The sequence below is a fragment of the Hemiscyllium ocellatum genome, unplaced genomic scaffold, assembly GCF_020745735.1.
Source record: "Hemiscyllium ocellatum isolate sHemOce1 unplaced genomic scaffold, sHemOce1.pat.X.cur. scaffold_1360_pat_ctg1, whole genome shotgun sequence".
Classification (NCBI taxonomy): domain Eukaryota; kingdom Metazoa; phylum Chordata; class Chondrichthyes; order Orectolobiformes; family Hemiscylliidae; genus Hemiscyllium; species Hemiscyllium ocellatum.
In genome coordinates this window covers 50,925-78,650 of record NW_026867753.1, presented here as the reverse complement: position 1 = coordinate 78,650, position 27,726 = coordinate 50,925, and the positions used below count along the sequence as shown (strand labels likewise).

Genomic DNA, 27,726 nt, shown 5'->3' with positions numbered 1-27,726 from the left:
ATGGGCAAGCTACACCAACACAAGGGGAGGCAATGAATAGGATCTTTCCGTCAAGGCCAACATTTCTCGCCCATGCCGAGATCAGCCTGGTGGTGAGCTGCTCTCTCGAACCGCTGCAGTCCAAGTGCTGTCGGTAGCCCCGCGATGCTGTTTGGGCGGGGATTCCCGATTTTGACCCGGTAACACCGGAGGAACAAGGACATATTTGCAATTCAGGACAGCGAGTGCCTCGGGGGGGGGGAGAACTTGCGAATGGTGGTGTTCCCGTGGATCTGCTGCCGTCATCCTTCGAGGCTGCGTTGGCCATGGGTTTGCAAGGTGCTGCCTGAGGAATTCTGGTGAATCTTGTAGATGCCGGGGGAATGAATGACCCTGCCGGGGGAATGAATGACCCTGCCGCCGCCGCTGTCCCCGATCACCGGGAGAAACCTCTCTGCAGTCGACCTGACGTGCGGTGGCTCCGGCCCGTGCCATCTGATTGGTCGTCAGCGCGACCTACGCGGCTACGTAACAGAAAAGCACGGGGAAAGCACAGCGACTGCTGCAGAGTGATCTTCCGGTCTGGTTGGATATCTTGGAAGGAAGGTAGACGGTAAGGGAATAAAGGAACTTTGAATATCATCAAACTGATGGAAAGGATAGTCGGCAAATATGACCTCCACCGTTGGAGTATTAATGTGCTATCGCTTCTCGGCCTTTTGGCTTGGAATATGTGTAGTTTCTGTTCTTATCAGTTTAATCGCTGATATCTCCCGAAGGTGGGAGTGTTTGTATTAAATGGATTTTTGGAGCAGGGAGATGGCTTAAGGGCTTGCTCTGTCCTCTCCATGTATCAGCCTGGTATTGCAGTGTTTCCAGGAATGGTGCACCCAACGCTTACCCAAGTTCAAAAGCAGGTGAATGCAATGTGAATCTCTTGCCTTTGCTAGTTTGCCGTGTTGATGGCAGTCAGTGATTGTTGCATCTATTGTCTTTTCAGTTGCAGGAAACTATCGTCTTTTGTTACGGGTTTTCTGTCTTATGAACCTGCTCTGCAGTTACCTGATGAAGGTGCAGCACGCTGAAAGCCAGGACAGGGGTAACCCCAACGTGCTACAGGGAACATTCTGGAACCAGGGGCCTGCCAGGAAGGTAACTTGCCAATTTGAATGAATGGATTTGCCCTTGTCTGCCGTTTTGGGCTTCTGCGGTCGTTCTTGGAACGTATCCCACCGATGGTACGGCGGTGGCGGGGGGTGGGGTGACTGCTGTAATTTCAAAGAACCCCGTTGGGCTGAAACCTGGTGTTGTGGGATTTTTAACACAGTCAAATCAGGTTGTGGGATCCCATGACTCAGCCAATGTCAAATGGCTATCAGATCAGCCCCCACAGCCCCTTCCCAACCCCCCCGCCTCCCCCCCCCCACCCCCGAGGCAACAAATTTATCCTAATATTTTCTTGAACAAGAAAGAAATGTCTTTGGTCTGTTTCCTGAATAGAGTGAAACCCCCATCTCTGTTTGTTTCTTCGCAAACTACTGTACGGAAGCGACCTGCTTTAGTAGCTACGTCTGTACGTAAAGATTATTCACGCAGACGATCGCCCAAGGCTGGAACTGGCTTCAGCTCCCTGGTGCCACCAGGCAGCCGTACTAACCACTGATCCACTGTGCCACCCGTACGATTTGGAACGATTTGTCATCATTTGCGGTGCAAGTAGCGAAACAGTTGTCAGTTTGTCAACTGGGTCGGATTATAATGTTGTCAGCGATCTGCAGCAATGTGAACGGAGATGTCGAATCGAGCTGCTGGTGGTGATGAGGCGCGCTTGCAGCGTGACATGTTTACACGGGGAGATCAGCTCCCTCCCCATTCTCCACAGAGAGTCGGATACAAGTAGAGAGGATATTGAAAGTGGACGATAAAGAAAGGGTGCACGGACGTAATTCGCTTTTCGCAACTTTTCGGATTGATGCGGAATGCCGAGGAGCGAATCCTGTACGTGAGGGAAACGATGATTGGCATTTATGGGCAAGCTACACCAACACAAGGGGAGGCAATGAATAGGATCTTTCCGTCAAGGCCAACATTTCTCGCCCATGCCGAGATCAGCCTGGTGGTGAGCTGCTCTCTCGAACCGCTGCAGTCCAAGTGCTGTCGGTAGCCCCGCGATGCTGTTTGGGCGGGGATTCCCGATTTTGACCCGGTAACACCGGAGGAACAAGGACATATTTGCAATTCAGGACAGCGAGTGCCTCGGCGCGGGGGAGAACTTGCGAATGGTGGTGTTCCCGTGGATCTGCTGCCGTCATCCTTCGAGGCTGCGTTGGCCATGGGTTTGCAAGGTGCTGCCTGAGGAATTCTGGTGAATCTTGTAGATGCCGGGGGAATGAATGACCCTGCCGGAATGAATGACCCTGCCGCCGCCGCTGTCCCCGATCACCGGGAGAAACCTCTCTGCAGTCGACCTGACGTGCGGTGGCTCCGGCCCGTGCCATCTGATTGGTCGTCAGCGCGACCTACGCGGCTACGTAACAGAAAAGCACGGGGAAAGCACAGCGACTGCTGCAGAGTGATCTTCCGGTCTGGTTGGATATCTTGGAAGGAAGGTAGACGGTAAGGGAATAAAGGAACTTTGAATATCATCAAACTGATGGAAAGGATAGTCGGCAAATATGACCTCCACCGTTGGAGTATTAATGTGCTATCGCTTCTCGGCCTTTTGGCTTGGAATATGTGTAGTTTCTGTTCTTATCAGTTTAATCGCTGATATCTCCCGAAGGTGGGAGTGTTTGTATTAAATGGATTTTTGGAGCAGGGAGATGGCTTAAGGGCTTGCTCTGTCCTCTCCATGTATCAGCCTGGTATTGCAGTGTTTCCAGGAATGGTGCACCCAACGCTTACCCAAGTTCAAAAGCAGGTGAATGCAATGTGAATCTCTTGCCTTTGCTAGTTTGCCGTGTTGATGGCAGTCAGTGATTGTTGCATCTATTGTCTTTTCAGTTGCAGGAAACTATCGTCTTTTGTTACGGGTTTTCTGTCTTATGAACCTGCTCTGCAGTTACCTGATGAAGGTGCAGCACGCTGAAAGCCAGGACAGGGGTAACCCCAACGTGCTACAGGGAACATTCTGGAACCAGGGGCCTGCCAGGAAGGTAACTTGCCAATTTGAATGAATGGATTTGCCCTTGTCTGCCGTTTTGGGCTTCTGCGGTCGTTCTTGGAACGTATCCCACCGATGGTACGGCGGTGGCGGGGGGTGGGGTGACTGCTGTAATTTCAAAGAACCCCGTTGGGCTGAAACCTGGTGTTGTGGGATTTTTAACACAGTCAAATCAGGTTGTGGGATCCCATGACTCAGCCAATGTCAAATGGCTATCAGATCAGCCCCCACAGCCCCGTCCCCACCCCCCCGCCCCCCCCCCCCCCCCGAGGCAACAAATTTATCCTAATATTTTCTTGAACAAGAAAGAAATGTCTTTGGTCTGTTTCCTGAATAGAGTGAAACCCCCATCTCTGTTTGTTTCTTCGCAAACTACTGTACGGAAGCGACCTGCTTTAGTAGCTACGTCTGTACGTAAAGATTATTCACGCAGACGATCGCCCAAGGCTGGAACTGGCTTCAGCTCCCTGGTGCCACCAGGCAGCCGTACTAACCACTGATCCACTGTGCCACCCGTACGATTTGGAACGATTTGTCATCATTTGCGGTGCAAGTAGCGAAACAGTTGTCAGTTTGTCAACTGGGTCGGATTATAATGTTGTCAGCGATCTGCAGCAATGTGAACGGAGATGTCGAATCGAGCTGCTGGTGGTGATGAGGCGCGCTTGCAGCGTGACATGTTTACACGGGGAGATCAGCTCCCTCCCCATTCTCCACAGAGAGTCGGATACAAGTAGAGAGGATATTGAAAGTGGACGATAAAGAAAGGGTGCACGGACGTAATTCGCTTTTCGCAACTTTTCGGATTGATGCGGAATGCCGAGGAGCGAATCCTGTACGTGAGGGAAACGATGATTGGCATTTATGGGCAAGCTACACCAACACAAGGGGAGGCAATGAATAGGATCTTTCCGTCAAGGCCAACATTTCTCGCCCATGCCGAGATCAGCCTGGTGGTGAGCTGCTCTCTCGAACCGCTGCAGTCCAAGTGCTGTCGGTAGCCCCGCGATGCTGTTTGGGCGGGATTCCCGATTTTGACCCGGTAACACCGGAGGAACAAGGACATATTTGCAATTCAGGACAGCGAGTGCCTCGGCGGGGGGGAGAACTTGCGAATGGTGGTGTTCCCGTGGATCTGCTGCCGTCATCCTTCGAGGCTGCGTTGGCCATGGGTTTGCAAGGTGCTGCCTGAGGAATTCTGGTGAATCTTGTAGATGCCGGGGGAATGAATGACCCTGCCGGGGAATGAATGACCCTGCCGCCGCCGCTGTCCCCGATCACCGGGAGAAACCTCTCTGCAGTCGACCTGACGTGCGGTGGCTCCGGCCCGTGCCATCTGATTGGTCGTCAGCGCGACCTACGCGGCTACGTAACAGAAAAGCACGGGGAAAGCACAGCGACTGCTGCAGAGTGATCTTCCGGTCTGGTTGGATATCTTGGAAGGAAGGTAGACGGTAAGGGAATAAAGGAACTTTGAATATCATCAAACTGATGGAAAGGATAGTCGGCAAATATGACCTCCACCGTTGGAGTATTAATGTGCTATCGCTTCTCGGCCTTTTGGCTTGGAATATGTGTAGTTTCTGTTCTTATCAGTTTAATCGCTGATATCTCCCGAAGGTGGGAGTGTTTGTATTAAATGGATTTTTGGAGCAGGGAGATGGCTTAAGGGCTTGCTCTGTCCTCTCCATGTATCAGCCTGGTATTGCAGTGTTTCCAGGAATGGTGCACCCAACGCTTACCCAAGTTCAAAAGCAGGTGAATGCAATGTGAATCTCTTGCCTTTGCTAGTTTGCCGTGTTGATGGCAGTCAGTGATTGTTGCATCTATTGTCTTTTCAGTTGCAGGAAACTATCGTCTTTTGTTACGGGTTTTCTGTCTTATGAACCTGCTCTGCAGTTACCTGATGAAGGTGCAGCACGCTGAAAGCCAGGACAGGGGTAACCCCAACGTGCTACAGGGAACATTCTGGAACCAGGGGCCTGCCAGGAAGGTAACTTGCCAATTTGAATGAATGGATTTGCCCTTGTCTGCCGTTTTGGGCTTCTGCGGTCGTTCTTGGAACGTATCCCACCGATGGTACGGCGGTGGCGGGTGGGGTGACTGCTGTAATTTCAAAGAACCCCGTTGGGCTGAAACCTGGTGTTGTGGGATTTTTAACACAGTCAAATCAGGTTGTGGGATCCCATGACTCAGCCAATGTCAAATGGCTATCAGATCAGCCCCCACAGCCCCTTCCCAACCCCCCCGCCTCCCCCCCCACCCCCGAGGCAACAAATTTATCCTAATATTTTCTTGAACAAGAAAGAAATGTCTTTGGTCTGTTTCCTGAATAGAGTGAAACCCCCATCTCTGTTTGTTTCTTCGCAAACTACTGTACGGAAGCGACCTGCTTTAGTAGCTACGTCTGTACGTAAAGATTATTCACGCAGACGATCGCCCAAGGCTGGAACTGGCTTCAGCTCCCTGGTGCCACCAGGCAGCCGTACTAACCACTGATCCACTGTGCCACCCGTACGATTTGGAACGATTTGTCATCATTTGCGGTGCAAGTAGCGAAACAGTTGTCAGTTTGTCAACTGGGTCGGATTATAATGTTGTCAGCGATCTGCAGCAATGTGAACGGAGATGTCGAATCGAGCTGCTGGTGGTGATGAGGCGCGCTTGCAGCGTGACATGTTTACACGGGGAGATCAGCTCCCTCCCCATTCTCCACAGAGAGTCGGATACAAGTAGAGAGGATATTGAAAGTGGACGATAAAGAAAGGGTGCACGGACGTAATTCGCTTTTCGCAACTTTTCGGATTGATGCGGAATGCCGAGGAGCGAATCCTGTACGTGAGGGAAACGATGATTGGCATTTATGGGCAAGCTACACCAACACAAGGGGAGGCAATGAATAGGATCTTTCCGTCAAGGCCAACATTTCTCGCCCATGCCGAGATCAGCCTGGTGGTGAGCTGCTCTCTCGAACCGCTGCAGTCCAAGTGCTGTCGGTAGCCCCGCGATGCTGTTTGGGCGGGGATTCCCGATTTTGACCCGGTAACACCGGAGGAACAAGGACATATTTGCAATTCAGGACAGCGAGTGCCTCGGGGGGAGAACTTGCGAATGGTGGTGTTCCCGTGGATCTGCTGCCGTCATCCTTCGAGGCTGCGTTGGCCATGGGTTTGCAAGGTGCTGCCTGAGGAATTCTGGTGAATCTTGTAGATGCCGGGGGAATGAATGACCCTGCCGGGGAATGAATGACCCTGCCGCCGCCGCTGTCCCCGATCACCGGGAGAAACCTCTCTGCAGTCGACCTGACGTGCGGTGGCTCCGGCCCGTGCCATCTGATTGGTCGTCAGCGCGACCTACGCGGCTACGTAACAGAAAACCACGGGGAAAGCACAGCGACTGCTGCAGAGTGATCTTCCGGTCTGGTTGGATATCTTGGAAGGAAGGTAGACGGTAAGGGAATAAAGGAACTTTGAATATCATCAAACTGATGGAAAGGATAGTCGGCAAATATGACCTCCACCGTTGGAGTATTAATGTGCTATCGCTTCTCGGCCTTTTGGCTTGGAATATGTGTAGTTTCTGTTCTTATCAGTTTAATCGCTGATATCTCCCGAAGGTGGGAGTGTTTGTATTAAATGGATTTTTGGAGCAGGGAGATGGCTTAAGGGCTTGCTCTGTCCTCTCCATGTATCAGCCTGGTATTGCAGTGTTTCCAGGAATGGTGCACCCAACGCTTACCCAAGTTCAAAAGCAGGTGAATGCAATGTGAATCTCTTGCCTTTGCTAGTTTGCCGTGTTGATGGCAGTCAGTGATTGTTGCATCTATTGTCTTTTCAGTTGCAGGAAACTATCGTCTTTTGTTACGGGTTTTCTGTCTTATGAACCTGCTCTGCAGTTACCTGATGAAGGTGCAGCACGCTGAAAGCCAGGACAGGGGTAACCCCAACGTGCTACAGGGAACATTCTGGAACCAGGGGCCTGCCAGGAAGGTAACTTGCCAATTTGAATGAATGGATTTGCCCTTGTCTGCCGTTTTGGGCTTCTGCGGTCGTTCTTGGAACGTATCCCACCGATGGTACGGCGGTGGCGGGGGGTGGGGTGACTGCTGTAATTTCAAAGAACCCCGTTGGGCTGAAACCTGGTGTTGTGGGATTTTTAACACAGTCAAATCAGGTTGTGGGATCCCATGACTCAGCCAATGTCAAATGGCTATCAGATCAGCCCCCACAGCCCCTTCCCAACCCCCCCGCCTCCCCCCCAACCCCGAGGCAACAAATTTATCCTAATATTTTCTTGAACAAGAAAGAAATGTCTTTGGTCTGTTTCCTGAATAGAGTGAAACCCCCATCTCTGTTTGTTTCTTCGCAAACTACTGTACGGAAGCGACCTGCTTTAGTAGCTACGTCTGTACGTAAAGATTATTCACGCAGACGATCGCCCAAGGCTGGAACTGGCTTCAGCTCCCTGGTGCCACCAGGCAGCCGTACTAACCACTGATCCACTGTGCCACCCGTACGATTTGGAACGATTTGTCATCATTTGCGGTGCAAGTAGCGAAACAGTTGTCAGTTTGTCAACTGGGTCGGATTATAATGTTGTCAGCGATCTGCAGCAATGTGAACGGAGATGTCGAATCGAGCTGCTGGTGGTGATGAGGCGCGCTTGCAGCGTGACATGTTTACACGGGGAGATCAGCTCCCTCCCCATTCTCCACAGAGAGTCGGATACAAGTAGAGAGGATATTGAAAGTGGACGATAAAGAAAGGGTGCACGGACGTAATTCGCTTTTCGCAACTTTTCGGATTGATGCGGAATGCCGAGGAGCGAATCCTGTACGTGAGGGAAACGATGATTGGCATTTATGGGCAAGCTACACCAACACAAGGGGAGGCAATGAATAGGATCTTTCCGTCAAGGCCAACATTTCTCGCCCATGCCGAGATCAGCCTGGTGGTGAGCTGCTCTCTCGAACCGCTGCAGTCCAAGTGCTGTCGGTAGCCCCGCGATGCTGTTTGGGCGGGGATTCCCGATTTTGACCCGGTAACACCGGAGGAACAAGGACATATTTGCAATTCAGGACAGCGAGTGCCTCGGGGGGGGGGAGAACTTGCGAATGGTGGTGTTCCCGTGGATCTGCTGCCGTCATCCTTCGAGGCTGCGTTGGCCATGGGTTTGCAAGGTGCTGCCTGAGGAATTCTGGTGAATCTTGTAGATGCCGGGGAATGAATGACCCTGCCGGGGGAATGAATGACCCTGCCGCCGCCGCTGTCCCCGATCACCGGGAGAAACCTCTCTGCAGTCGACCTGACGTGCGGTGGCTCCGGCCCGTGCCATCTGATTGGTCGTCAGCGCGACCTACGCGGCTACGTAACAGAAAAGCACGGGGAAAGCACAGCGACTGCTGCAGAGTGATCTTCCGGTCTGGTTGGATATCTTGGAAGGAAGGTAGACGGTAAGGGAATAAAGGAACTTTGAATATCATCAAACTGATGGAAAGGATAGTCGGCAAATATGACCTCCACCGTTGGAGTATTAATGTGCTATCGCTTCTCGGCCTTTTGGCTTGGAATATGTGTAGTTTCTGTTCTTATCAGTTTAATCGCTGATATCTCCCGAAGGTGGGAGTGTTTGTATTAAATGGATTTTTGGAGCAGGGAGATGGCTTAAGGGCTTGCTCTGTCCTCTCCATGTATCAGCCTGGTATTGCAGTGTTTCCAGGAATGGTGCACCCAACGCTTACCCAAGTTCAAAAGCAGGTGAATGCAATGTGAATCTCTTGCCTTTGCTAGTTTGCCGTGTTGATGGCAGTCAGTGATTGTTGCATCTATTGTCTTTTCAGTTGCAGGAAACTATCGTCTTTTGTTACGGGTTTTCTGTCTTATGAACCTGCTCTGCAGTTACCTGATGAAGGTGCAGCACGCTGAAAGCCAGGACAGGGGTAACCCCAACGTGCTACAGGGAACATTCTGGAACCAGGGGCCTGCCAGGAAGGTAACTTGCCAATTTGAATGAATGGATTTGCCCTTGTCTGCCGTTTTGGGCTTCTGCGGTCGTTCTTGGAACGTATCCCACCGATGGTACGGCGGTGGCGGGGGGTGGGGTGACTGCTGTAATTTCAAAGAACCCCGTTGGGCTGAAACCTGGTGTTGTGGGATTTTTAACACAGTCAAATCAGGTTGTGGGATCCCATGACTCAGCCAATGTCAAATGGCTATCAGATCAGCCCCCACAGCCCCTTCCCAACCCCCCCGCCTCCCCCCCCAACCCCGAGGCAACAAATTTATCCTAATATTTTCTTGAACAAGAAAGAAATGTCTTTGGTCTGTTTCCTGAATAGAGTGAAACCCCCATCTCTGTTTGTTTCTTCGCAAACTACTGTACGGAAGCGACCTGCTTTAGTAGCTACGTCTGTACGTAAAGATTATTCACGCAGACGATCGCCCAAGGCTGGAACTGGCTTCAGCTCCCTGGTGCCACCAGGCAGCCGTACTAACCACTGATCCACTGTGCCACCCGTACGATTTGGAACGATTTGTCATCATTTGCGGTGCAAGTAGCGAAACAGTTGTCAGTTTGTCAACTGGGTCGGATTATAATGTTGTCAGCGATCTGCAGCAATGTGAACGGAGATGTCGAATCGAGCTGCTGGTGGTGATGAGGCGCGCTTGCAGCGTGACATGTTTACACGGGGAGATCAGCTCCCTCCCCATTCTCCACAGAGAGTCGGATACAAGTAGAGAGGATATTGAAAGTGGACGATAAAGAAAGGGTGCACGGACGTAATTCGCTTTTCGCAACTTTTCGGATTGATGCGGAATGCCGAGGAGCGAATCCTGTACGTGAGGGAAACGATGATTGGCATTTATGGGCAAGCTACACCAACACAAGGGGAGGCAATGAATAGGATCTTTCCGTCAAGGCCAACATTTCTCGCCCATGCCGAGATCAGCCTGGTGGTGAGCTGCTCTCTCGAACCGCTGCAGTCCAAGTGCTGTCGGTAGCCCCGCGATGCTGTTTGGGCGGGGATTCCCGATTTTGACCCGGTAACACCGGAGGAACAAGGACATATTTGCAATTCAGGACAGCGAGTGCCTCGGCGCGGGGGAGAACTTGCGAATGGTGGTGTTCCCGTGGATCTGCTGCCGTCATCCTTCGAGGCTGCGTTGGCCATGGGTTTGCAAGGTGCTGCCTGAGGAATTCTGGTGAATCTTGTAGATGCCGGGGGAATGAATGACCCTGCCGGGGAATGAATGACCCTGCCGCCGCCGCTGTCCCCGATCACCGGGAGAAACCTCTCTGCAGTCGACCTGACGTGCGGTGGCTCCGGCCCGTGCCATCTGATTGGTCGTCAGCGCGACCTACGCGGCTACGTAACAGAGAAAACCACGGGGAAAGCACAGCGACTGCTGCAGAGTGATCTTCCGGTCTGGTTGGATATCTTGGAAGGAAGGTAGACGGTAAGGGAATAAAGGAACTTTGAATATCATCAAACTGATGGAAAGGATAGTCGGCAAATATGACCTCCACCGTTGGAGTATTAATGTGCTATCGCTTCTCGGCCTTTTGGCTTGGAATATGTGTAGTTTCTGTTCTTATCAGTTTAATCGCTGATATCTCCCGAAGGTGGGAGTGTTTGTATTAAATGGATTTTTGGAGCAGGGAGATGGCTTAAGGGCTTGCTCTGTCCTCTCCATGTATCAGCCTGGTATTGCAGTGTTTCCAGGAATGGTGCACCCAACGCTTACCCAAGTTCAAAAGCAGGTGAATGCAATGTGAATCTCTTGCCTTTGCTAGTTTGCCGTGTTGATGGCAGTCAGTGATTGTTGCATCTATTGTCTTTTCAGTTGCAGGAAACTATCGTCTTTTGTTACGGGTTTTCTGTCTTATGAACCTGCTCTGCAGTTACCTGATGAAGGTGCAGCACGCTGAAAGCCAGGACAGGGGTAACCCCAACGTGCTACAGGGAACATTCTGGAACCAGGGGCCTGCCAGGAAGGTAACTTGCCAATTTGAATGAATGGATTTGCCCTTGTCTGCCGTTTTGGGCTTCTGCGGTCGTTCTTGGAACGTATCCCACCGATGGTACGGCGGTGGCGGGGGGTGGGGTGACTGCTGTAATTTCAAAGAACCCCGTTGGGCTGAAACCTGGTGTTGTGGGATTTTTAACACAGTCAAATCAGGTTGTGGGATCCCATGACTCAGCCAATGTCAAATGGCTATCAGATCAGCCCCCACAGCCCCTTCCCAACCCCCCCGCCTCCCCCCCCAACCCCGAGGCAACAAATTTATCCTAATATTTTCTTGAACAAGAAAGAAATGTCTTTGGTCTGTTTCCTGAATAGAGTGAAACCCCCATCTCTGTTTGTTTCTTCGCAAACTACTGTACGGAAGCGACCTGCTTTAGTAGCTACGTCTGTACGTAAAGATTATTCACGCAGACGATCGCCCAAGGCTGGAACTGGCTTCAGCTCCCTGGTGCCACCAGGCAGCCGTACTAACCACTGATCCACTGTGCCACCCGTACGATTTGGAACGATTTGTCATCATTTGCGGTGCAAGTAGCGAAACAGTTGTCAGTTTGTCAACTGGGTCGGATTATAATGTTGTCAGCGATCTGCAGCAATGTGAACGGAGATGTCGAATCGAGCTGCTGGTGGTGATGAGGCGCGCTTGCAGCGTGACATGTTTACACGGGGAGATCAGCTCCCTCCCCATTCTCCACAGAGAGTCGGATACAAGTAGAGAGGATATTGAAAGTGGACGATAAAGAAAGGGTGCACGGACGTAATTCGCTTTTCGCAACTTTTCGGATTGATGCGGAATGCCGAGGAGCGAATCCTGTACGTGAGGGAAACGATGATTGGCATTTATGGGCAAGCTACACCAACACAAGGGGAGGCAATGAATAGGATCTTTCCGTCAAGGCCAACATTTCTCGCCCATGCCGAGATCAGCCTGGTGGTGAGCTGCTCTCTCGAACCGCTGCAGTCCAAGTGCTGTCGGTAGCCCCGCGATGCTGTTTGGGCGGGGATTCCCGATTTTGACCCGGTAACACCGGAGGAACAAGGACATATTTGCAATTCAGGACAGCGAGTGCCTCGGGGGGGGGGAGAACTTGCGAATGGTGGTGTTCCCGTGGATCTGCTGCCGTCATCCTTCGAGGCTGCGTTGGCCATGGGTTTGCAAGGTGCTGCCTGAGGAATTCTGGTGAATCTTGTAGATGCCGGGGGAATGAATGACCCTGCGGGGGAATGAATGACCCTGCCGCCGCCGCTGTCCCCGATCACCGGGAGAAACCTCTCTGCAGTCGACCTGACGTGCGGTGGCTCCGGCCCGTGCCATCTGATTGGTCGTCAGCGCGACCTACGCGGCTACGTAACAGAAAAGCACGGGGAAAGCACAGCGACTGCTGCAGAGTGATCTTCCGGTCTGGTTGGATATCTTGGAAGGAAGGTAGACGGTAAGGGAATAAAGGAACTTTGAATATCATCAAACTGATGGAAAGGATAGTCGGCAAATATGACCTCCACCGTTGGAGTATTAATGTGCTATCGCTTCTCGGCCTTTTGGCTTGGAATATGTGTAGTTTCTGTTCTTATCAGTTTAATCGCTGATATCTCCCGAAGGTGGGAGTGTTTGTATTAAATGGATTTTTGGAGCAGGGAGATGGCTTAAGGGCTTGCTCTGTCCTCTCCATGTATCAGCCTGGTATTGCAGTGTTTCCAGGAATGGTGCACCCAACGCTTACCCAAGTTCAAAAGCAGGTGAATGCAATGTGAATCTCTTGCCTTTGCTAGTTTGCCGTGTTGATGGCAGTCAGTGATTGTTGCATCTATTGTCTTTTCAGTTGCAGGAAACTATCGTCTTTTGTTACGGGTTTTCTGTCTTATGAACCTGCTCTGCAGTTACCTGATGAAGGTGCAGCACGCTGAAAGCCAGGACAGGGGTAACCCCAACGTGCTACAGGGAACATTCTGGAACCAGGGGCCTGCCAGGAAGGTAACTTGCCAATTTGAATGAATGGATTTGCCCTTGTCTGCCGTTTTGGGCTTCTGCGGTCGTTCTTGGAACGTATCCCACCGATGGTACGGCGGTGGCGGGGGGTGGGGTGACTGCTGTAATTTCAAAGAACCCCGTTGGGCTGAAACCTGGTGTTGTGGGATTTTTAACACAGTCAAATCAGGTTGTGGGATCCCATGACTCAGCCAATGTCAAATGGCTATCAGATCAGCCCCCACAGCCCCTTCCCAACCCCCCCGCCTCCCCCCCCAACCCCGAGGCAACAAATTTATCCTAATATTTTCTTGAACAAGAAAGAAATGTCTTTGGTCTGTTTCCTGAATAGAGTGAAACCCCCATCTCTGTTTGTTTCTTCGCAAACTACTGTACGGAAGCGACCTGCTTTAGTAGCTACGTCTGTACGTAAAGATTATTCACGCAGACGATCGCCCAAGGCTGGAACTGGCTTCAGCTCCCTGGTGCCACCAGGCAGCCGTACTAACCACTGATCCACTGTGCCACCCGTACGATTTGGAACGATTTGTCATCATTTGCGGTGCAAGTAGCGAAACAGTTGTCAGTTTGTCAACTGGGTCGGATTATAATGTTGTCAGCGATCTGCAGCAATGTGAACGGAGATGTCGAATCGAGCTGCTGGTGGTGATGAGGCGCGCTTGCAGCGTGACATGTTTACACGGGGAGATCAGCTCCCTCCCCATTCTCCACAGAGAGTCGGATACAAGTAGAGAGGATATTGAAAGTGGACGATAAAGAAAGGGTGCACGGACGTAATTCGCTTTTCGCAACTTTTCGGATTGATGCGGAATGCCGAGGAGCGAATCCTGTACGTGAGGGAAACGATGATTGGCATTTATGGGCAAGCTACACCAACACAAGGGGAGGCAATGAATAGGATCTTTCCGTCAAGGCCAACATTTCTCGCCCATGCCGAGATCAGCCTGGTGGTGAGCTGCTCTCTCGAACCGCTGCAGTCCAAGTGCTGTCGGTAGCCCCGCGATGCTGTTTGGGCGGGGATTCCCGATTTTGACCCGGTAACACCGGAGGAACAAGGACATATTTGCAATTCAGGACAGCGAGTGCCTCGGCGGGGGGAGAACTTGCGAATGGTGGTGTTCCCGTGGATCTGCTGCCGTCATCCTTCGAGGCTGCGTTGGCCATGGGTTTGCAAGGTGCTGCCTGAGGAATTCTGGTGAATCTTGTAGATGCCGGGGGAATGAATGACCCTGCCGGGGGAATGAATGACCCTGCCGCCGCCGCTGTCCCCGATCACCGGGAGAAACCTCTCTGCAGTCGACCTGACGTGCGGTGGCTCCGGCCCGTGCCATCTGATTGGTCGTCAGCGCGACCTACGCGGCTACGTAACAGAAAAGCACGGGGAAAGCACAGCGACTGCTGCAGAGTGATCTTCCGGTCTGGTTGGATATCTTGGAAGGAAGGTAGACGGTAAGGGAATAAAGGAACTTTGAATATCATCAAACTGATGGAAAGGATAGTCGGCAAATATGACCTCCACCGTTGGAGTATTAATGTGCTATCGCTTCTCGGCCTTTTGGCTTGGAATATGTGTAGTTTCTGTTCTTATCAGTTTAATCGCTGATATCTCCCGAAGGTGGGAGTGTTTGTATTAAATGGATTTTTGGAGCAGGGAGATGGCTTAAGGGCTTGCTCTGTCCTCTCCATGTATCAGCCTGGTATTGCAGTGTTTCCAGGAATGGTGCACCCAACGCTTACCCAAGTTCAAAAGCAGGTGAATGCAATGTGAATCTCTTGCCTTTGCTAGTTTGCCGTGTTGATGGCAGTCAGTGATTGTTGCATCTATTGTCTTTTCAGTTGCAGGAAACTATCGTCTTTTGTTACGGGTTTTCTGTCTTATGAACCTGCTCTGCAGTTACCTGATGAAGGTGCAGCACGCTGAAAGCCAGGACAGGGGTAACCCCAACGTGCTACAGGGAACATTCTGGAACCAGGGGCCTGCCAGGAAGGTAACTTGCCAATTTGAATGAATGGATTTGCCCTTGTCTGCCGTTTTGGGCTTCTGCGGTCGTTCTTGGAACGTATCCCACCGATGGTACGGCGGTGGCGGGGGGTGGGGTGACTGCTGTAATTTCAAAGAACCCCGTTGGGCTGAAACCTGGTGTTGTGGGATTTTTAACACAGTCAAATCAGGTTGTGGGATCCCATGACTCAGCCAATGTCAAATGGCTATCAGATCAGCCCCCACAGCCCCTTCCCAACCCCCCCGCCTCCCCCCCCCACCCCGAGGCAACAAATTTATCCTAATATTTTCTTGAACAAGAAAGAAATGTCTTTGGTCTGTTTCCTGAATAGAGTGAAACCCCCATCTCTGTTTGTTTCTTCGCAAACTACTGTACGGAAGCGACCTGCTTTAGTAGCTACGTCTGTACGTAAAGATTATTCACGCAGACGATCGCCCAAGGCTGGAACTGGCTTCAGCTCCCTGGTGCCACCAGGCAGCCGTACTAACCACTGATCCACTGTGCCACCCGTACGATTTGGAACGATTTGTCATCATTTGCGGTGCAAGTAGCGAAACAGTTGTCAGTTTGTCAACTGGGTCGGATTATAATGTTGTCAGCGATCTGCAGCAATGTGAACGGAGATGTCGAATCGAGCTGCTGGTGGTGATGAGGCGCGCTTGCAGCGTGACATGTTTACACGGGGAGATCAGCTCCCTCCCCATTCTCCACAGAGAGTCGGATACAAGTAGAGAGGATATTGAAAGTGGACGATAAAGAAAGGGTGCACGGACGTAATTCGCTTTTCGCAACTTTTCGGATTGATGCGGAATGCCGAGGAGCGAATCCTGTACGTGAGGGAAACGATGATTGGCATTTATGGGCAAGCTACACCAACACAAGGGGAGGCAATGAATAGGATCTTTCCGTCAAGGCCAACATTTCTCGCCCATGCCGAGATCAGCCTGGTGGTGAGCTGCTCTCTCGAACCGCTGCAGTCCAAGTGCTGTCGGTAGCCCCGCGATGCTGTTTGGGCGGGGATTCCCGATTTTGACCCGGTAACACCGGAGGAACAAGGACATATTTGCAATTCAGGACAGCGAGTGCCTCGGCGGGGGGGAGAACTTGCGAATGGTGGTGTTCCCGTGGATCTGCTGCCGTCATCCTTCGAGGCTGCGTTGGCCATGGGTTTGCAAGGTGCTGCCTGAGGAATTCTGGTGAATCTTGTAGATGCCGGGGGAATGAATGACCCTGCCGGGGGAATGAATGACCCTGCCGCCGCCGCTGTCCCCGATCACCGGGAGAAACCTCTCTGCAGTCGACCTGACGTGCGGTGGCTCCGGCCCGTGCCATCTGATTGGTCGTCAGCGCGACCTACGCGGCTACGTAACAGAAAAGCACGGGGAAAGCACAGCGACTGCTGCAGAGTGATCTTCCGGTCTGGTTGGATATCTTGGAAGGAAGGTAGACGGTAAGGGAATAAAGGAACTTTGAATATCATCAAACTGATGGAAAGGATAGTCGGCAAATATGACCTCCACCGTTGGAGTATTAATGTGCTATCGCTTCTCGGCCTTTTGGCTTGGAATATGTGTAGTTTCTGTTCTTATCAGTTTAATCGCTGATATCTCCCGAAGGTGGGAGTGTTTGTATTAAATGGATTTTTGGAGCAGGGAGATGGCTTAAGGGCTTGCTCTGTCCTCTCCATGTATCAGCCTGGTATTGCAGTGTTTCCAGGAATGGTGCACCCAACGCTTACCCAAGTTCAAAAGCAGGTGAATGCAATGTGAATCTCTTGCCTTTGCTAGTTTGCCGTGTTGATGGCAGTCAGTGATTGTTGCATCTATTGTCTTTTCAGTTGCAGGAAACTATCGTCTTTTGTTACGGGTTTTCTGTCTTATGAACCTGCTCTGCAGTTACCTGATGAAGGTGCAGCACGCTGAAAGCCAGGACAGGGGTAACCCCAACGTGCTACAGGGAACATTCTGGAACCAGGGGCCTGCCAGGAAGGTAACTTGCCAATTTGAATGAATGGATTTGCCCTTGTCTGCCGTTTTGGGCTTCTGCGGTCGTTCTTGGAACGTATCCCACCGATGGTACGGCGGTGGCGGGGGGTGGGGTGACTGCTGTAATTTCAAAGAACCCCGTTGGGCTGAACCTGGTGTTGTGGGATTTTTAACACAGTCAAATCAGGTTGTGGGATCCCATGACTCAGCCAATGTCAAATGGCTATCAGATCAGCCCCCACAGCCCCTTCCCAACCCCCCCGCCTCCCCCCCCAACCCCGAGGCAACAAATTTATCCTAATATTTTCTTGAACAAGAAAGAAATGTCTTTGGTCTGTTTCCTGAATAGAGTGAAACCCCCATCTCTGTTTGTTTCTTCGCAAACTACTGTACGGAAGCGACCTGCTTTAGTAGCTACGTCTGTACGTAAAGATTATTCACGCAGACGATCGCCCAAGGCTGGAACTGGCTTCAGCTCCCTGGTGCCACCAGGCAGCCGTACTAACCACTGATCCACTGTGCCACCCGTACGATTTGGAACGATTTGTCATCATTTGCGGTGCAAGTAGCGAAACAGTTGTCAGTTTGTCAACTGGGTCGGATTATAATGTTGTCAGCGATCTGCAGCAATGTGAACGGAGATGTCGAATCGAGCTGCTGGTGGTGATGAGGCGCGCTTGCAGCGTGACATGTTTACACGGGGAGATCAGCTCCCTCCCCATTCTCCACAGAGAGTCGGATACAAGTAGAGAGGATATTGAAAGTGGACGATAAAGAAAGGGTGCACGGACGTAATTCGCTTTTCGCAACTTTTCGGATTGATGCGGAATGCCGAGGAGCGAATCCTGTACGTGAGGGAAACGATGATTGGCATTTATGGGCAAGCTACACCAACACAAGGGGAGGCAATGAATAGGATCTTTCCGTCAAGGCCAACATTTCTCGCCCATGCCGAGATCAGCCTGGTGGTGAGCTGCTCTCTCGAACCGCTGCAGTCCAAGTGCTGTCGGTAGCCCCGCGATGCTGTTTGGGCGGGGATTCCCGATTTTGACCCGGTAACACCGGAGGAACAAGGACATATTTGCAATTCAGGACAGCGAGTGCCTCGGCGGGGGGGAGAACTTGCGAATGGTGGTGTTCCCGTGGATCTGCTGCCGTCATCCTTCGAGGCTGCGTTGGCCATGGGTTTGCAAGGTGCTGCCTGAGGAATTCTGGTGAATCTTGTAGATGCCGGGGGAATGAATGACCCTGCCGGGGAATGAATGACCCTGCCGCCGCCGCTGTCCCCGATCACCGGGAGAAACCTCTCTGCAGTCGACCTGACGTGCGGTGGCTCCGGCCCGTGCCATCTGATTGGTCGTCAGCGCGACCTACGCGGCTACGTAACAGAAAAGCACGGGGAAAGCACAGCGACTGCTGCAGAGTGATCTTCCGGTCTGGTTGGATATCTTGGAAGGAAGGTAGACGGTAAGGGAATAAAGGAACTTTGAATATCATCAAACTGATGGAAAGGATAGTCGGCAAATATGACCTCCACCGTTGGAGTATTAATGTGCTATCGCTTCTCGGCCTTTTGGCTTGGAATATGTGTAGTTTCTGTTCTTATCAGTTTAATCGCTGATATCTCCCGAAGGTGGGAGTGTTTGTATTAAATGGATTTTTGGAGCAGGGAGATGGCTTAAGGGCTTGCTCTGTCCTCTCCATGTATCAGCCTGGTATTGCAGTGTTTCCAGGAATGGTGCACCCAACGCTTACCCAAGTTCAAAAGCAGGTGAATGCAATGTGAATCTCTTGCCTTTGCTAGTTTGCCGTGTTGATGGCAGTCAGTGATTGTTGCATCTATTGTCTTTTCAGTTGCAGGAAACTATCGTCTTTTGTTACGGGTTTTCTGTCTTATGAACCTGCTCTGCAGTTACCTGATGAAGGTGCAGCACGCTGAAAGCCAGGACAGGGGTAACCCCAACGTGCTACAGGGAACATTCTGGAACCAGGGGCCTGCCAGGAAGGTAACTTGCCAATTTGAATGAATGGATTTGCCCTTGTCTGCCGTTTTGGGCTTCTGCGGTCGTTCTTGGAACGTATCCCACCGATGGTACGGCGGTGGCGGGGGGTGGGGTGACTGCTGTAATTTCAAAGAACCCCGTTGGGCTGAAACCTGGTGTTGTGGGATTTTTAACACAGTCAAATCAGGTTGTGGGATCCCATGACTCAGCCAATGTCAAATGGCTATCAGATCAGCCCCCACAGCCCCTTCCCAACCCCCCCGCCTCCCCCCCCACCCCGAGGCAACAAATTTATCCTAATATTTTCTTGAACAAGAAAGAAATGTCTTTGGTCTGTTTCCTGAATAGAGTGAAACCCCCATCTCTGTTTGTTTCTTCGCAAACTACTGTACGGAAGCGACCTGCTTTAGTAGCTACGTCTGTACGTAAAGATTATTCACGCAGACGATCGCCCAAGGCTGGAACTGGCTTCAGCTCCCTGGTGCCACCAGGCAGCCGTACTAACCACTGATCCACTGTGCCACCCGTACGATTTGGAACGATTTGTCATCATTTGCGGTGCAAGTAGCGAAACAGTTGTCAGTTTGTCAACTGGGTCGGATTATAATGTTGTCAGCGATCTGCAGCAATGTGAACGGAGATGTCGAATCGAGCTGCTGGTGGTGATGAGGCGCGCTTGCAGCGTGACATGTTTACACGGGGAGATCAGCTCCCTCCCCATTCTCCACAGAGAGTCGGATACAAGTAGAGAGGATATTGAAAGTGGACGATAAAGAAAGGGTGCACGGACGTAATTCGCTTTTCGCAACTTTTCGGATTGATGCGGAATGCCGAGGAGCGAATCCTGTACGTGAGGGAAACGATGATTGGCATTTATGGGCAAGCTACACCAACACAAGGGGAGGCAATGAATAGGATCTTTCCGTCAAGGCCAACATTTCTCGCCCATGCCGAGATCAGCCTGGTGGTGAGCTGCTCTCTCGAACCGCTGCAGTCCAAGTGCTGTCGGTAGCCCCGCGATGCTGTTTGGGCGGGGATTCCCGATTTTGACCCGGTAACACCGGAGGAACAAGGACATATTTGCAATTCAGGACAGCGAGTGCCTCGGGGGGGGGGAGAACTTGCGAATGGTGGTGTTCCCGTGGATCTGCTGCCGTCATCCTTCGAGGCTGCGTTGGCCATGGGTTTGCAAGGTGCTGCCTGAGGAATTCTGGTGAATCTTGTAGATGCCGGGGGAATGAATGACCCTGCCGGGGGAATGAATGACCCTGCCGCCGCCGCTGTCCCCGATCACCGGGAGAAACCTCTCTGCAGTCGACCTGACGTGCGGTGGCTCCGGCCCGTGCCATCTGATTGGTCGTCAGCGCGACCTACGCGGCTACGTAACAGAAAAGCACGGGGAAAGCACAGCGACTGCTGCAGAGTGATCTTCCGGTCTGGTTGGATATCTTGGAAGGAAGGTAGACGGTAAGGGAATAAAGGAACTTTGAATATCATCAAACTGATGGAAAGGATAGTCGGCAAATATGACCTCCACCGTTGGAGTATTAATGTGCTATCGCTTCTCGGCCTTTTGGCTTGGAATATGTGTAGTTTCTGTTCTTATCAGTTTAATCGCTGATATCTCCCGAAGGTGGGAGTGTTTGTATTAAATGGATTTTTGGAGCAGGGAGATGGCTTAAGGGCTTGCTCTGTCCTCTCCATGTATCAGCCTGGTATTGCAGTGTTTCCAGGAATGGTGCACCCAACGCTTACCCAAGTTCAAAAGCAGGTGAATGCAATGTGAATCTCTTGCCTTTGCTAGTTTGCCGTGTTGATGGCAGTCAGTGATTGTTGCATCTATTGTCTTTTCAGTTGCAGGAAACTATCGTCTTTTGTTACGGGTTTTCTGTCTTATGAACCTGCTCTGCAGTTACCTGATGAAGGTGCAGCACGCTGAAAGCCAGGACAGGGGTAACCCCAACGTGCTACAGGGAACATTCTGGAACCAGGGGCCTGCCAGGAAGGTAACTTGCCAATTTGAATGAATGGATTTGCCCTTGTCTGCCGTTTTGGGCTTCTGCGGTCGTTCTTGGAACGTATCCCACCGATGGTACGGCGGTGGCGGGGGGTGGGGTGACTGCTGTAATTTCAAAGAACCCCGTTGGGCTGAACCCTGGTGTTGTGGGATTTTTAACACAGTCAAATCAGGTTGTGGGATCCCATGACTCAGCCAATGTCAAATGGCTATCAGATCAGCCCCCACAGCCCCTTCCCAACCCCCCCCCCCCCCCCCCCCACCCCCCGAGGCAACAAATTTATCCTAATATTTTCTTGAACAAGAAAGAAATGTCTTTGGTCTGTTTCCTGAATAGAGTGAAACCCCCATCTCTGTTTGTTTCTTCGCAAACTACTGTACGGAAGCGACCTGCTTTAGTAGCTACGTCTGTACGTAAAGATTATTCACGCAGACGATCGCCCAAGGCTGGAACTGGCTTCAGCTCCCTGGTGCCACCAGGCAGCCGTACTAACCACTGATCCACTGTGCCACCCGTACGATTTGGAACGATTTGTCATCATTTGCGGTGCAAGTAGCGAAACAGTTGTCAGTTTGTCAACTGGGTCGGATTATAATGTTGTCAGCGATCTGCAGCAATGTGAACGGAGATGTCGAATCGAGCTGCTGGTGGTGATGAGGCGCGCTTGCAGCGTGACATGTTTACACGGGGAGATCAGCTCCCTCCCCATTCTCCACAGAGAGTCGGATACAAGTAGAGAGGATATTGAAAGTGGACGATAAAGAAAGGGTGCACGGACGTAATTCGCTTTTCGCAACTTTTCGGATTGATGCGGAATGCCGAGGAGCGAATCCTGTACGTGAGGGAAACGATGATTGGCATTTATGGGCAAGCTACACCAACACAAGGGGAGGCAATGAATAGGATCTTTCCGTCAAGGCCAACATTTCTCGCCCATGCCGAGATCAGCCTGGTGGTGAGCTGCTCTCTCGAACCGCTGCAGTCCAAGTGCTGTCGGTAGCCCCGCGATGCTGTTTGGGCGGGGATTCCCGATTTTGACCCGGTAACACCGGAGGAACAAGGACATATTTGCAATTCAGGACAGCGAGTGCCTCGGCGGGGGGAGAACTTGCGAATGGTGGTGTTCCCGTGGATCTGCTGCCGTCATCCTTCGAGGCTGCGTTGGCCATGGGTTTGCAAGGTGCTGCCTGAGGAATTCTGGTGAATCTTGTAGATGCCGGGGGAATGAATGACCCTGCCGGGGAATGAATGACCCTGCCGCCGCCGCTGTCCCCGATCACCGGGAGAAACCTCTCTGCAGTCGACCTGACGTGCGGTGGCTCCGGCCCGTGCCATCTGATTGGTCGTCAGCGCGACCTACGCGGCTACGTAACAGAAAAGCACGGGGAAAGCACAGCGACTGCTGCAGAGTGATCTTCCGGTCTGGTTGGATATCTTGGAAGGAAGGTAGACGGTAAGGGAATAAAGGAACTTTGAATATCATCAAACTGATGGAAAGGATAGTCGGCAAATATGACCTCCACCGTTGGAGTATTATGTGCTATCGCTTCTCGGCCTTTTGGCTTGGAATATGTGTAGTTTCTGTTCTTATCAGTTTAATCGCTGATATCTCCCGAAGGTGGGAGTGTTTGTATTAAATGGATTTTTGGAGCAGGGAGATGGCTTAAGGGCTTGCTCTGTCCTCTCCATGTATCAGCCTGGTATTGCAGTGTTTCCAGGAATGGTGCACCCAACGCTTACCCAAGTTCAAAAGCAGGTGAATGCAATGTGAATCTCTTGCCTTTGCTAGTTTGCCGTGTTGATGGCAGTCAGTGATTGTTGCATCTATTGTCTTTTCAGTTGCAGGAAACTATCGTCTTTTGTTACGGGTTTTCTGTCTTATGAACCTGCTCTGCAGTTACCTGATGAAGGTGCAGCACGCTGAAAGCCAGGACAGGGGTAACCCCAACGTGCTACAGGGAACATTCTGGAACCAGGGGCCTGCCAGGAAGGTAACTTGCCAATTTGAATGAATGGATTTGCCCTTGTCTGCCGTTTTGGGCTTCTGCGGTCGTTCTTGGAACGTATCCCACCGATGGTACGGCGGTGGCGGGGGTGGGGTGACTGCTGTAATTTCAAAGAACCCCGTTGGGCTGAAACCTGGTGTTGTGGGATTTTTAACACAGTCAAATCAGGTTGTGGGATCCCATGACTCAGCCAATGTCAAATGGCTATCAGATCAGCCCCCACAGCCCCTTCCCAACCCCCCCGCCTCCCCCCCCAACCCCGAGGCAACAAATTTATCCTAATATTTTCTTGAACAAGAAAGAAATGTCTTTGGTCTGTTTCCTGAATAGAGTGAAACCCCCATCTCTGTTTGTTTCTTCGCAAACTACTGTACGGAAGCGACCTGCTTTAGTAGCTACGTCTGTACGTAAAGATTATTCACGCAGACGATCGCCCAAGGCTGGAACTGGCTTCAGCTCCCTGGTGCCACCAGGCAGCCGTACTAACCACTGATCCACTGTGCCACCCGTACGATTTGGAACGATTTGTCATCATTTGCGGTGCAAGTAGCGAAACAGTTGTCAGTTTGTCAACTGGGTCGGATTATAATGTTGTCAGCGATCTGCAGCAATGTGAACGGAGATGTCGAATCGAGCTGCTGGTGGTGATGAGGCGCGCTTGCAGCGTGACATGTTTACACGGGGAGATCAGCTCCCTCCCCATTCTCCACAGAGAGTCGGATACAAGTAGAGAGGATATTGAAAGTGGACGATAAAGAAAGGGTGCACGGACGTAATTCGCTTTTCGCAACTTTTCGGATTGATGCGGAATGCCGAGGAGCGAATCCTGTACGTGAGGGAAACGATGATTGGCATTTATGGGCAAGCTACACCAACACAAGGGGAGGCAATGAATAGGATCTTTCCGTCAAGGCCAACATTTCTCGCCCATGCCGAGATCAGCCTGGTGGTGAGCTGCTCTCTCGAACCGCTGCAGTCCAAGTGCTGTCGGTAGCCCCGCGATGCTGTTTGGGCGGGGATTCCCGATTTTGACCCGGTAACACCGGAGGAACAAGGACATATTTGCAATTCAGGACAGCGAGTGCCTCGGCGGGGGGGAGAACTTGCGAATGGTGGTGTTCCCGTGGATCTGCTGCCGTCATCCTTCGAGGCTGCGTTGGCCATGGGTTTGCAAGGTGCTGCCTGAGGAATTCTGGTGAATCTTGTAGATGCCGGGGGATGAATGACCCTGCCGGGGGAATGAATGACCCTGCCGCCGCCGCTGTCCCCGATCACCGGGAGAAACCTCTCTGCAGTCGACCTGACGTGCGGTGGCTCCGGCCCGTGCCATCTGATTGGTCGTCAGCGCGACCTACGCGGCTACGTAACAGAAAAGCACGGGGAAAGCACAGCGACTGCTGCAGAGTGATCTTCCGGTCTGGTTGGATATCTTGGAAGGAAGGTAGACGGTAAGGGAATAAAGGAACTTTGAATATCATCAAACTGATGGAAAGGATAGTCGGCAAATATGACCTCCACCGTTGGAGTATTATGTGCTATCGCTTCTCGGCCTTTTGGCTTGGAATATGTGTAGTTTCTGTTCTTATCAGTTTAATCGCTGATATCTCCCGAAGGTGGGAGTGTTTGTATTAAATGGATTTTTGGAGCAGGGAGATGGCTTAAGGGCTTGCTCTGTCCTCTCCATGTATCAGCCTGGTATTGCAGTGTTTCCAGGAATGGTGCACCCAACGCTTACCCAAGTTCAAAAGCAGGTGAATGCAATGTGAATCTCTTGCCTTTGCTAGTTTGCCGTGTTGATGGCAGTCAGTGATTGTTGCATCTATTGTCTTTTCAGTTGCAGGAAACTATCGTCTTTTGTTACGGGTTTTCTGTCTTATGAACCTGCTCTGCAGTTACCTGATGAAGGTGCAGCACGCTGAAAGCCAGGACAGGGGTAACCCCAACGTGCTACAGGGAACATTCTGGAACCAGGGGCCTGCCAGGAAGGTAACTTGCCAATTTGAATGAATGGATTTGCCCTTGTCTGCCGTTTTGGGCTTCTGCGGTCGTTCTTGGAACGTATCCCACCGATGGTACGGCGGTGGCGGGGGGTGGGGTGACTGCTGTAATTTCAAAGAACCCCGTTGGGCTGAAACCTGGTGTTGTGGGATTTTTAACACAGTCAAATCAGGTTGTGGGATCCCATGACTCAGCCAATGTCAAATGGCTATCAGATCAGCCCCCACAGCCCCTTCCCAACCCCCCCGCCTCCCCCCCCAACCCCGAGGCAACAAATTTATCCTAATATTTTCTTGAACAAGAAAGAAATGTCTTTGGTCTGTTTCCTGAATAGAGTGAAACCCCCATCTCTGTTTGTTTCTTCGCAAACTACTGTACGGAAGCGACCTGCTTTAGTAGCTACGTCTGTACGTAAAGATTATTCACGCAGACGATCGCCCAAGGCTGGAACTGGCTTCAGCTCCCTGGTGCCACCAGGCAGCCGTACTAACCACTGATCCACTGTGCCACCCGTACGATTTGGAACGATTTGTCATCATTTGCGGTGCAAGTAGCGAAACAGTTGTCAGTTTGTCAACTGGGTCGGATTATAATGTTGTCAGCGATCTGCAGCAATGTGAACGGAGATGTCGAATCGAGCTGCTGGTGGTGATGAGGCGCGCTTGCAGCGTGACATGTTTACACGGGGAGATCAGCTCCCTCCCCATTCTCCACAGAGAGTCGGATACAAGTAGAGAGGATATTGAAAGTGGACGATAAAGAAAGGGTGCACGGACGTAATTCGCTTTTCGCAACTTTTCGGATTGATGCGGAATGCCGAGGAGCGAATCCTGTACGTGAGGGAAACGATGATTGGCATTTATGGGCAAGCTACACCAACACAAGGGGAGGCAATGAATAGGATCTTTCCGTCAAGGCCAACATTTCTCGCCCATGCCGAGATCAGCCTGGTGGTGAGCTGCTCTCTCGAACCGCTGCAGTCCAAGTGCTGTCGGTAGCCCCGCGATGCTGTTTGGGCGGGGATTCCCGATTTTGACCCGGTAACACCGGAGGAACAAGGACATATTTGCAATTCAGGACAGCGAGTGCCTCGGGGGGGGGGAGAACTTGCGAATGGTGGTGTTCCCGTGGATCTGCTGCCGTCATCCTTCGAGGCTGCGTTGGCCATGGGTTTGCAAGGTGCTGCCTGAGGAATTCTGGTGAATCTTGTAGATGCCGGGGGAATGAATGACCCTGCCGGGGGAATGAATGACCCTGCCGCCGCCGCTGTCCCCGATCACCGGGAGAAACCTCTCTGCAGTCGACCTGACGTGCGGTGGCTCCGGCCCGTGCCATCTGATTGGTCGTCAGCGCGACCTACGCGGCTACGTAACAGAAAACCACGGGGAAAGCACAGCGACTGCTGCAGAGTGATCTTCCGGTCTGGTTGGATATCTTGGAAGGAAGGTAGACGGTAAGGGAATAAAGGAACTTTGAATATCATCAAACTGATGGAAAGGATAGTCGGCAAATATGACCTCCACCGTTGGAGTATTAATGTGCTATCGCTTCTCGGCCTTTTGGCTTGGAATATGTGTAGTTTCTGTTCTTATCAGTTTAATCGCTGATATCTCCCGAAGGTGGGAGTGTTTGTATTAAATGGATTTTTGGAGCAGGGAGATGGCTTAAGGGCTTGCTCTGTCCTCTCCATGTATCAGCCTGGTATTGCAGTGTTTCCAGGAATGGTGCACCCAACGCTTACCCAAGTTCAAAAGCAGGTGAATGCAATGTGAATCTCTTGCCTTTGCTAGTTTGCCGTGTTGATGGCAGTCAGTGATTGTTGCATCTATTGTCTTTTCAGTTGCAGGAAACTATCGTCTTTTGTTACGGGTTTTCTGTCTTATGAACCTGCTCTGCAGTTACCTGATGAAGGTGCAGCACGCTGAAAGCCAGGACAGGGGTAACCCCAACGTGCTACAGGGAACATTCTGGAACCAGGGGCCTGCCAGGAAGGTAACTTGCCAATTTGAATGAATGGATTTGCCCTTGTCTGCCGTTTTGGGCTTCTGCGGTCGTTCTTGGAACGTATCCCACCGATGGTACGGCGGTGGCGGGGGGTGGGGTGACTGCTGTAATTTCAAAGAACCCCGTTGGGCTGAACCCTGGTGTTGTGGGATTTTTAACACAGTCAAATCAGGTTGTGGGATCCCATGACTCAGCCAATGTCAAATGGCTATCAGATCAGCCCCCACAGCCCCTTCCCAACCCCCCCGCCTCCCCCCCCCAACCCCGAGGCAACAAATTTATCCTAATATTTTCTTGAACAAGAAAGAAATGTCTTTGTCTGTTTCCTGAATAGAGTGAAACCCCCATCTCTGTTTGTTTCTTCGCAAACTACTGTACGGAAGCGACCTGCTTTAGTAGCTACGTCTGTACGTAAAGATTATTCACGCAGACGATCGCCCAAGGCTGGAACTGGCTTCAGCTCCCTGGTGCCACCAGGCAGCCGTACTAACCACTGATCCACTGTGCCACCCGTACGATTTGGAACGATTTGTCATCATTTGCGGTGCAAGTA

The 27,726-nt window shown here is 51.5% G+C and overlaps 14 non-coding genes across 14 annotated transcripts; all 14 read left to right on the top strand.

The window, feature by feature from the left end:
• The first annotated feature begins 682 nt into the window (after positions 1-682).
• LOC132809889 (U2 spliceosomal RNA) lies at positions 683-874 on the top strand. The gene has a single exon (XR_009642610.1). It is a non-coding gene; the product is annotated as a U2 spliceosomal RNA (small nuclear RNA).
• A 1,811-nt stretch (positions 875-2,685) lies between these two features.
• LOC132809887 (U2 spliceosomal RNA) lies at positions 2,686-2,877 on the top strand. Its single transcript, XR_009642607.1, has one exon. It is a non-coding gene; the product is annotated as a U2 spliceosomal RNA (small nuclear RNA).
• A 1,809-nt stretch (positions 2,878-4,686) lies between these two features.
• On the top strand, positions 4,687-4,878 carry LOC132809886 (U2 spliceosomal RNA). Its single transcript, XR_009642606.1, has one exon. It is a non-coding gene; the product is annotated as a U2 spliceosomal RNA (small nuclear RNA).
• Positions 4,879-6,682: 1,804 nt separating this feature from the next.
• LOC132809885 (U2 spliceosomal RNA) lies at positions 6,683-6,874 on the top strand. The gene has a single exon (XR_009642605.1). It is a non-coding gene; the product is annotated as a U2 spliceosomal RNA (small nuclear RNA).
• A 1,810-nt stretch (positions 6,875-8,684) lies between these two features.
• On the top strand, positions 8,685-8,876 carry LOC132809884 (U2 spliceosomal RNA). The gene has a single exon (XR_009642604.1). It is a non-coding gene; the product is annotated as a U2 spliceosomal RNA (small nuclear RNA).
• Positions 8,877-10,689: 1,813 nt separating this feature from the next.
• LOC132809882 (U2 spliceosomal RNA) lies at positions 10,690-10,881 on the top strand. Its single transcript, XR_009642603.1, has one exon. It is a non-coding gene; the product is annotated as a U2 spliceosomal RNA (small nuclear RNA).
• Positions 10,882-12,692: 1,811 nt separating this feature from the next.
• On the top strand, positions 12,693-12,884 carry LOC132809881 (U2 spliceosomal RNA). The gene has a single exon (XR_009642602.1). It is a non-coding gene; the product is annotated as a U2 spliceosomal RNA (small nuclear RNA).
• A 1,811-nt stretch (positions 12,885-14,695) lies between these two features.
• Positions 14,696-14,887, top strand: LOC132809880 (U2 spliceosomal RNA). The gene has a single exon (XR_009642601.1). It is a non-coding gene; the product is annotated as a U2 spliceosomal RNA (small nuclear RNA).
• Positions 14,888-16,699: 1,812 nt separating this feature from the next.
• LOC132809879 (U2 spliceosomal RNA) lies at positions 16,700-16,891 on the top strand. Its single transcript, XR_009642600.1, has one exon. It is a non-coding gene; the product is annotated as a U2 spliceosomal RNA (small nuclear RNA).
• A 1,810-nt stretch (positions 16,892-18,701) lies between these two features.
• Positions 18,702-18,893, top strand: LOC132809878 (U2 spliceosomal RNA). The gene has a single exon (XR_009642599.1). It is a non-coding gene; the product is annotated as a U2 spliceosomal RNA (small nuclear RNA).
• Positions 18,894-20,704: 1,811 nt separating this feature from the next.
• LOC132809877 (U2 spliceosomal RNA) lies at positions 20,705-20,896 on the top strand. Its single transcript, XR_009642597.1, has one exon. It is a non-coding gene; the product is annotated as a U2 spliceosomal RNA (small nuclear RNA).
• Positions 20,897-22,707: 1,811 nt separating this feature from the next.
• Positions 22,708-22,899, top strand: LOC132809875 (U2 spliceosomal RNA). The gene has a single exon (XR_009642595.1). It is a non-coding gene; the product is annotated as a U2 spliceosomal RNA (small nuclear RNA).
• A 1,809-nt stretch (positions 22,900-24,708) lies between these two features.
• On the top strand, positions 24,709-24,900 carry LOC132809874 (U2 spliceosomal RNA). Its single transcript, XR_009642594.1, has one exon. It is a non-coding gene; the product is annotated as a U2 spliceosomal RNA (small nuclear RNA).
• A 1,812-nt stretch (positions 24,901-26,712) lies between these two features.
• On the top strand, positions 26,713-26,904 carry LOC132809873 (U2 spliceosomal RNA). Its single transcript, XR_009642593.1, has one exon. It is a non-coding gene; the product is annotated as a U2 spliceosomal RNA (small nuclear RNA).
• The last annotated feature ends 822 nt before the right edge of the window (positions 26,905-27,726 follow it).